The following is a 10233-nucleotide window of genomic DNA, read 5'->3' on the forward strand; positions in this document are numbered from 1 at the left end:
TATGTGTGGCTCTGCACTCCGGAAATAGTCTATGGAGTGATCGTACATACATCAGCAACCAGCCGCAGTCACATAAAAAAAACCTGCTAGAGAGGAAATATCTCACATGCCAGGAAGTTGGTTGCCTAGTGCGTTTAAGGCGATCATATGACCCCACATTATACAAAGTCATTCAAATGACCTCCAAGGTGTTATCTCTGAAAGACAAGCATGGCAGCATTACTGCCCCCTCCTCTTTGCCAAGAATGCCAGTACATATCTGACTTTGCAAAGATCCAGTCTCGCTGCATCTGCACTTTCACATTTTTCAAGGTTGAATGTTGAATTCCAGAATATGAAAGATAATGGTGTTACAATAAATTATGGGAATGCATCTCTTAAACAGTTCCAGAAGAATAAATCGATGGTCGTCAGTCCTTAGTGATAAAAGAAGGGACACCCTTGCATGTCCTGTGTTACAGACAGCCGCAACCTTGGCAAGATTTAGAGGAGCATCACGAACAAAAGGGATAAGATTTGGTGGGAGTTTGGGTTAAAGGTAATGTGAAAATACGATTAACGTTTAAACTATGACATCTAGAAGGTTAAGAGGTGAGTTTTCTGTCTCGTGATCCCTCTTAAGAACCTGTCTTTAACTTCTGGTGTGGACAACTTTGCCCTTCTCTGACCTGGATCATCAGCCGTAAACCCATTAGAAAGACCAGATGACAAATACCCCAGGGTCATGCTGATTATTCATCTGCCACATTTGACTGAGTGACAAAGTATTTCCTGCTGGCAGGAAGGGTCATCTTTCAGGGTTATCATGCTTGTTGCTAATGGATAAGATCTGGATATAACAAAAACAACTTGATCATATTGATGATTTCTACTAGGGCTGCACATTATTGGAAAAAACTGACATTGCGATATTTTCTTCCCCTGCGATATATATTGCGATATGAACAAATACAGGAATTGAAGAAAAGGCAGTTTTTTTTGTCCGCAAACCATCCTTTCTTGAACTTTAATGCTATACAATTGGTATTTTTTTAACTATATTTAACCGGATGAAGGATTTTAGTCTGGATCTTAAAGGGGACCTATCATGCAAAATGCACTTTTGTACGTCTTTTATACATGAATATGTGTCCCCGGTGTTCCAGGGAACTCACCAAGTGTCAGAAAACACAACCCTCTCTATTTTCCTCCATACCCAAATCTCTAAAAAAGGGGCTGCAACGGATCTGATACAGACTGATCCAGATTTGAACACTTCTATGTCATCACAGAAGTGGCGCTACGGCTATTGGGCCAACTCTCCACCTATCAGGGGAATGTGGGGTTGGGCCACGGCCGGCCATTGCCGCTCGAAAGCGCTGGAGACGCTGGAGTACATATGCCAGGCCTGTAAGTGGCGCTGTAGTCTGCCACAAAAGCAGCGAAGAAGACTTCCCGCCCATAGTTACCATGGTTATCTTTCTGTTTATTCTCCGCTGTGGCTTTTTTTCTCCCTCCCCGAGGCAAGCGTTTGCTCCCGCTGCTTTAATTCAATGCAATCCCTCCCCGTCGAGGCAAGCACTGTAATTCTCTCCGGTTAGTCCACCAGCAGATGACAAACACCGTGGGGATCGTGCGGCAGAGTTTCAGTTTCAGTTTCTTTCACCGGTCAAGATGTCCGTTAAAGTTTAAATCTTCCGGACAAAATTAGAAAAGTGCCGGTCAAAGGTCTTCTTTGTTATTTATTGAGCTTTAAAACAAATGAATAACGACTCTATATAATAAAACACGGAGGACGGAGATCTCTTTTTCTCCCCCTCTTCTGACAGCCCAGCAGCTGATCAGAGCACGGCTCACCTCTCCTGCAGGGGGGCGTGGTCAGCAGAATCAGACCCGTAGACAGCAAACAGCACATAGAGCGAAATGAGGCATGGCTAAAATGCATGATCTGTTTGGTATTTTGAAAACAGAAACGTATAAATATACCTTATATAGGTATGGCCCTACAATATATCATTTAAATATAGCATGATAGGTCCACTTTAAGTTATCAGAGCAACAAGCTGAGCTAGCTCGGTTAGCAGCGCCGAACTGCCCTGGAGAAACACATGAAACTACTTTATTCAATGTTTTATTCAGTGTTTGCTTTGGAGATTTGATTGTGATTGGTGGTTTGCTGTGCATGCAGAGCCTGCATGTCACTCACTCAAGTAACCCTGACATGAGAGTTTTCCTTTTGTAGTAAGCAGCAAAAGAATTGTAACATGACGTGTTTGAGTTAATTTGCCTACTTAATATTGCACGTCCTAAAAAAAAAAAAAAAAAAAAAAATATATATATTATCGCACTTCCTGCGATGTGAATATCGTGCATGCGCATATCGCGATTATCGTCACGACACGATATATCGTGCAGCCCTAATTTCTACCATTTATCATGGTGGAAATAATTATCATCCATGGACACATACATCCAGTGAATCCCACAGAGGCTTAATTGACACTGTCTGCGGGGACACAACAGCCTCCATTTCTTCCCAGCATGTGTCTAAGCCCTGAGACAAGCGCTTGTACATTGACAAGTGGATAAAACTCCATAACTTAACCAGAGAGACTGGACACCCCTGGCAATCTCTTTGTTGTGTCTAAAAATAGTGGTTCCCAATGGTCCCTCTTGAAAAAAGCAGCCACATTTCATTATTTCATTATATCCCCCCCTCTCTGATTTACATGCACACTAGAGGAAGAGGATTTTTTATCTGGGCGTCATGGCTTTGGCGACGAGTTGTGTACTGATCCCCAGCAGAATATCAAGGCACAAAAACAAGCCGGAGATCCACTCAATCTATCCCACCCTCAAGAGACAGACATGATGCCATGTTATCCATGTTTTCCCCAAAGCAACGAGCCATATATATCATGTCAATGAGACCTGGACTAGGAAACACAGTCTTTTCAGTCCCATGTTAAATAATGTATCATGGAGCCGAATGGAGTTTAAATTGAGATGAATCCAGGATTCAGTGTTGTATCATCTTTTCTGATGCATTCAGCTCCATTCACTTGATGTTATATGTTGCTTGTATGTGATGCATACTTAAAGGGGACCTATCATGCAAAATGCACTTTTTGATGTCTTTTATACATAAATATGTGTCCCCGGTGTGCAGGGGCGGACTGGCCATCGGGACGTTCGGGACGAATCCCGATGGGCCGGTACTGAAGTGGGCCGGTCGGACGACGTGGGCCGGTCGGATAAGTCACTAGCACCCCCCCCCCCCCTCGACAATTTCCTCGCGGTACTTACTTGCGGCACCGAGGATAACTCACTAACCCCCCCCCCCCGTTGACAATTTACTTGCGGTACCGAGGTGGGCCGGCGGTACCGAAGTGGGCCGGTCGAGAGTCCCGGGCTGATTTGTAGTCCCAGTCCGCCCCTGCCGGTGTGTCAGGGAACTCACGCAGCGTCAGAAAATAAAACCCTCTCTCTTTTCCCCCGTACCCAAATCTCTAAAAACGGGGCTACAACAGAGCTGATCCAGATTTGCGTCCGATATGACGTAATATCGGAAATGTAGGCTGGCTTTACACCCACGTCCCTATCAGAAACGTTGCTATCGGAAACAATGCCCGACTGTTTTGGACGTAATATGGTCAGTGCATGTTTACATTAGCATCGCTAACACTCAGAGCTAACCTGTACTGCACAGAGCATGTGTGTGAAGAAGCAGGAAATAAAAAGGAACTCACCTTGTGGTATAACCGGCAAGAGAGAAAGCCTTTGAGCTCCATACTGTTTCAGAAATAATCCTTGATAATCCATGATATGGCGTTTCATCACGGCAGTATCTGCTGGTAGAATCTCCCGCATGAGCTCAGCCCCCTCCTTTTTTTTGTATCAATTTTTTTTTTTTTTAAAGCTTTATACGCCAAATCAGCACTTTTGAAACAGGAAGTGAAATAGAGAGATATGAGGCATGGCTAGAATGGGTGATCTGTTTGGTATTTTGAGCAAAACACTTCATCGACATGTTTTTTATATATTTTTATATATCTGAGACCTATGCTATTGCCTAAAAATAGCATGATAGGTCCACTTTAAGTACTTACAGTAGATGTATTTGCATATTCCCCCAGAAACTATAAATAATTATTCATCTTATTGCATTGACTGAGTGATATTGCTCTGCATTACTGTGCACTTCCACTGATAGTTGCCATTGAACTATTTGTGACCTCAGTGACTCTCCCTCTGTGCAGTCAGCACCCATATGAGAACACAGCAATATTGGACACATGAGTCGCAGCAAGCTGTGCACCATTCGTCAATTGAACTGTATATGCTATTGTTGAACAGTTGAAAAGAAGGCCAATTGAAGTGTAAACTAATGAGTCTTGTAGATCACATATGCAAACTGGTTGCATTAAGAACATGTCTATAAAGAAATACATTTGGCTACTTGTCGAGTTGAACTTTGATTTGTTACCAGAAATCTATAGCCTTTATGCCATGTCAGGAGGGAACAACATGTTTTGTGCACCTCTCAGGACAATAGGGTACTAAATAATCAGTGTCTGTTCTTGCAGGTGTATTTAATCACCATGACACTCTTCCGAAACATTTTATCAATGGCCAACGTTTGCATTAAGGAGAAATCCCACAAAAGACTCCCAAAGGATTTGCAGACATTGGTCGATGTGAGTCAGCGGGGGGGGGGTCAAATAAATGTTGTGTGTCTGGGTGACCTTAATCACTTCCAGGTTCATCCAGGCTCAGATTTCACTTGTGTGCCGTATTTCAGGTCACTGCCTCAAAGTCAAAGTAGGGCACAGTCATTATCTGAGGGAGCATAACACAATCATCCACACAATACAATAAGGTCGGCACAATTCACTGAAGTGTTGTCCATTACCTCTGGGCTTGAACACGTGTGCTCCATCACAAGCAGTGCCTGTATGTGGAGCATCGGTAATATATGTAGTGAATTTATCTGTAATACAAGTGCAATTCTCAAGGATACCCGGGTCTTTTTCTTTCGCTGGAAACAGAGAATATAACCCCAATCACAGGTAAACACAAGCAGAGAAAAACGGATTTGGAGAGAACATAGTGGGAATTGCGAAGTATGAACTGTTTACAAAAAAATAGAAAGAAGTAGCATAAAGAAAAATAACAATAGCCTTATTATTGGAAGATGGGATTAAGTTGTTCTGATCCAACTATTCGAATCACTTTGGGTTGGTTAAAAAAATATTTATTGTAAAAGAAGAAGACCTTCATCAAATGATTTTGAAAGTGGTCAGGTTCTTTTATCATGAGTTTTCCCTTAACAAAGATAGAAAAACAGAAATACCATCCCAAAAGAAACTGTAAGTGAAAAATAAAGTTTTAACCAAGACATAACTGCAAAGGGTTGTTAAAAAAGAAGCATCTCAAGGGGTGTATGAGGAGCACCAATTCCCTCTAAAATTCATGGCGCAGCATGACGTGAAGCCATAGCACTCCATAATGACTGTCTGGCCAGTCAAGCAACAAAGACCTCTCCAACAAAAAAAAAAGAGAATGACATGTAATAATCTGACTGACTGATCTTCGGAATCAGTGGTTGCTTCTTTTTGAAGACTGCATGCACATAAATTCTTTATGACCATCAGTGAATATCACACACATTATTTAAGAAGACTCTTCAAAATATCCCTGATTCTGTTCTGCTTTCATGTTTAAAGCTCTGACTATCCTTTTACTTCATAGTGGAATATGATCCCCAACACTATAACTATATTTTACGTTGCTATCTACCATAAAAGAAAAATGCTATTAAAGTAAAGGTATTGAAGATAGCAGAGCTGCTTCTGATAGTGAAAAGTGATTTGGTCAAAATGTGATAAAATCTTAGAGATGTTTGCTCCTGTTGTGCAGGTTAATGCTGTAGTTTCCACTCAAAGAGCCAACAGCGTCCTATCATTGATATACAGGTAGAGATCCAAGCCATTAGAGTAAGCTGTACAATGTGTGTTACCACTGAGTAGCATTAGCTGTTGGTGGTTCCCCATCTATTATTCTCTGCTAATGGCTCAATGTATACCTCCAAGCTGACATGCAACCGGTTTCCATACACATCTCAAGCACATTCAGTGTGTTGCTATTATAAAGAAGCACTTACATAGCACAGCATTGATGACAGGGGGAAAATGTAATTAGTGCATTAATCCTAGCTAGTATGACACAAAGATATCAAGCCCTAGATGTAGTTCCAATTACAACGCAAAACGTTTGTGGCTCTCATGCAAACTGCTTTGAATGTAATCAGATATTCACATTTGAGTGTTTTTCAAGCGTTCACGTTGAACCCTTGTGATTGTCACTGGATGAAGTGAGAGAGCAGAAAGAAAATCAGCATGCTATTGTGTACATTTGGATTAACTTGCACTGTCTACATTTTTGAGCGGGATGCATTTGGGGCCTCTGCTAGTCTTTGTGTTTCTGCCCCAGATTGAGCCTGACAGCCATGTACCAGATCCTGTTAGAGAACACAACCGCGCTGACACAGAGCGAAGGAAGAACATCACATGCTTTTATTTCCATACGTTTAAACATTTCCACAGTCATCCTACTTATGTCATGGGAAGCTCTAATTAGTTAATGGGCTGATCTCATTAGACAAATGCTTTGTTGCAGGTGTCCAGTCCAAGTTTAGAAGATTGCCGGAGGCCTAAGGTTAGAGATGTGGGCTTAGTAAACCAATATGAACGACTTACAGTAATAGCTTATATGCAGTCATGCTTACACACTGCATGTGATCAGAGGTATTGTTTTGCCACAGACATTATACGACATCTTGTTGTAACAGTGAAATGAAATGGAGTCAACTCCAGCAAATAGGAGTTGCCTTGACATCTATTGTGAGTTACAATAGCCTACGGCCGTGCAGCTGCATTAAATGCGAGTGTTCATTTTTACTGTACAACATAGCATGGAGGGGGCTTGCCTCTGTCTGAAGTCAGAAGAGGTCAGCACACACAGTGCTCAGTCCTGAAGTGTTGCAGATACCCTGGAGTAGATCTCTGGATTCATAGTGTGAGTGTCATCACATTGAGGAACAAGGAGCTTCAAACGCCAGTACTTATAGAGATATCACCCCTGGGATGCCTTCTTGCAGTTTCAGAGTAGAGGGGGTGTTTGAAATGAAGTTATTAGCACACTGTCCAGTTCGTTCTAACAGGGTTTGCAATGGGACTGATCAGGAATTAAGAGTAGACATCTACTTTAAACTGCCTTCTTTACGCATTCATTGTGGGATACTGACAGGATGGAAAAAGGCAATTGTCTGCGGTCTCCCGATTATCCCCTACAAAAGCCTATAATCTGGCTGAAAGTACTTAAAGAGTCAAGCAGCAAAATAAACAACATTGATTATCATTCCACTGTTCTTTTTTCTTTTTTCTGGAAGTGGACCATGCAGAGAGGGGGTTGGACGCTAAGGTTGCGCCTTCCCCCGTCAGCGCCATCTGCTTGGGCAAATGTTAAGGCAGGCTAAATACCCCCTGAGTCCTCTGTTGAAACCAGATTATCAGCTATTCTAAAGAGGCGGAAGAGCATCTTATCATGTCCCAATCTCTTTTACCAAAGCAAATCAAGAATTCCGTACGAGGATTACCAGGATTAGGAGGGACAAAGACATGGCCCTCCTTGGACAATGTCTTAAGTTTTTGCGTTTCAGTCTGGCTACCTTTAGCATGGTGACATGCACCTGCTCCAATCTGTCATGATAATGTCCACAATATGGTTAATTCTCTCAAGCTAAAACATCACTTTCAGGAATGGTCATTTTTGTTATCAATAGTATACGGTTCACCAATTTCCACACATTTAGTGTAGCACTACAGTGTTCAAATGCATTTGTTTTTGACTGTTGTAACTCAATTAGTCTGGTGCTCTGTTACACTTCAGAAAAGAGGCTCTTCTTTACACGACATTGACAGAATCACTGTTTAACAATGACCCACAGTGGGATGTGCCTAGGTTTGAAAACTGCATTTATTAGCCCCAACAGCATGATAGATTGCTGGACAGGTTTTCCTCTATAAGCTTCAAAGAGGACACAATCAGGGCCACATTTCAATGCAAATAACCTCTTTGGGCTGTAGCTTTGCCGCAGATGTCCACAGAATGCAGATGCACCTGGTAGCTACAATGATAAATGCATTTCGCCTTCTCTTTACTGTATTTGGTTTTGTATGCAGCAGGGATTAGTGTTAAATCTGCATTAGGCGAACTAAGGTTGAAACCTTGTGATTACTTCAAAGAGGGGTGGGGCGAGGGAAATGGGGTGTCTACTAAAGAATGCTTGTAAATCTCACTTATCCCTACTGTAACAACTGTAGTAACATATATTCAACAAAACAATCAAACCCTGACAAAGCCATGTCCTAGCAAATACATCTCTAAACATTTTGTGTGTCTGTAAATCATGAGGGGATTATTAATCCTACACAAGTGATCACGGTGGACTTTTCTAAACGGGATGTTTTAAGAGGGGACAGTGACAGACTGTCTCGCAGGCACACTGGCAAACCATATGCCCCTTGCACACTATCAACAACTAGTGTTTTAGATCACACTTTTAACAAGGAACAAACAATTGTACAAGCAATCGATGTTCCTCAGATCCTCGCTCCACAGTCACACCTCGTTTAATCAACAGAATTGTTTTCAATGAAAACAATCTCTGGGCTGTAGAGCTACTCAGTGTCTCAGAAAGAACCACTCGGCGGGCTTCCACACTGATTTGATTGTTGCACGCACAAAGGTAGCTAGACCACCGCAGCTATGGGGGATGATTGAATTATTCAGTTTGGCAGAGATTTGGCAGCAATTGTGTGGAGTGTTGCCTTGAGTGGAGTGCAACTGAAAGACAGCATCTTCTTGTTTCCTGCACCACTGCACAGCACATGCATAAATAGCCCCTGCTTAGACAGTCAGTATCGCTTCAGGACAACTTCACATCTTACCCTGAAAATGCTTGCTGCTAGGCTACTTTACCTCATCTATAGACACCCTTAGCATTACATCATCACATTAAAACATTTCACGTTAAATTAATATTAACATTAGAACATATAAATGGTTTTAAGTAGAAGTACAGAATGCCAAAATGCAAGATCCATGTTGAGGGCACCTGATGTCTCTACTAAAATTAAACAGGTGTGTTAGGATTTGCAAGAAGATATCGCTGGCTGCCAACATCTTCTAATTCATAATGTGTAAAGAGGGAGAAACAAATCCATACATTCTTCTTTTCACTGATTTCCTACAACTTTAAAGAAATGTAATTAGATACCACTAGAAGTGTTCAGATTACTTACTGCACACTGATTTTTATAAAAGCTAGCTGCAACTGCAGATTTATTTTTAAATCATCTGGAATCTGGAATTGTTATTCTATACCGTCTGCAGCAGAAAATGTGGCTTGTAAAATCAATGTAATGTGAAGAAAATGGGTTTTGCCATCTCAACAGCTACTTTACAATGCTACCTACATGAATAACTAATAGCTTCTAGTATTATGTTATATATCAAAGGGGAAGCATGGATATCAGGGATGAGGTACTGATTGCACTGATTGCACTTTCAAGGTTGGGAAAAGTCACCGGGCCAACTTTGTGTGCTCCTTTTCACAATGACAAACTTTACATGTGGTTAAAAGGCTTAAAGGTTTTTATTCATAGTAATAAACATTAATGCTTGATGACTGCAGTGCATCTGAAGGTTTTATACGACAGTAAACTGCACAACATGCTTTACTGAGGAAGCCCAAAGCAATACTGTGAATGGTGAAATAAAAGAAACTAAAGAAAGAAAAAAAAATACAATTAATGAAGACCATATGGTTACGCCATAAGACAGCACAATGAATTGCTGCTTGTGTCTGTGTAAGCTCCTCTGTGCAGTTCTGTATATTTTGCTCCATCAGCAGACATTTTATTGCATTACATGTAATCAAACTTACTACATATAACTAGCTTCCTGGCCTGTTAGATGAAATTGAATACTGCTTCCTCATAAATCATGAATCAATATGTCAGCAAAGAAAATCTGGAATCACTTCCCTCAGTCACATACTGTAATACAACCACGGGACAACCTTTAAAAGTCGTTTTATAGATGCTAAAAATCTCCAGGAAATGCACTTAATGTGAGCTGACCAAATCACAAGCACATGCTGAGACTTGTAACAACTGCCGGTTCTGTGGA

Source organism: Trematomus bernacchii, unplaced genomic scaffold (genome assembly GCF_902827165.1).
Source record: "Trematomus bernacchii unplaced genomic scaffold, fTreBer1.1, whole genome shotgun sequence".
Classification (NCBI taxonomy): domain Eukaryota; kingdom Metazoa; phylum Chordata; class Actinopteri; order Perciformes; family Nototheniidae; genus Trematomus; species Trematomus bernacchii.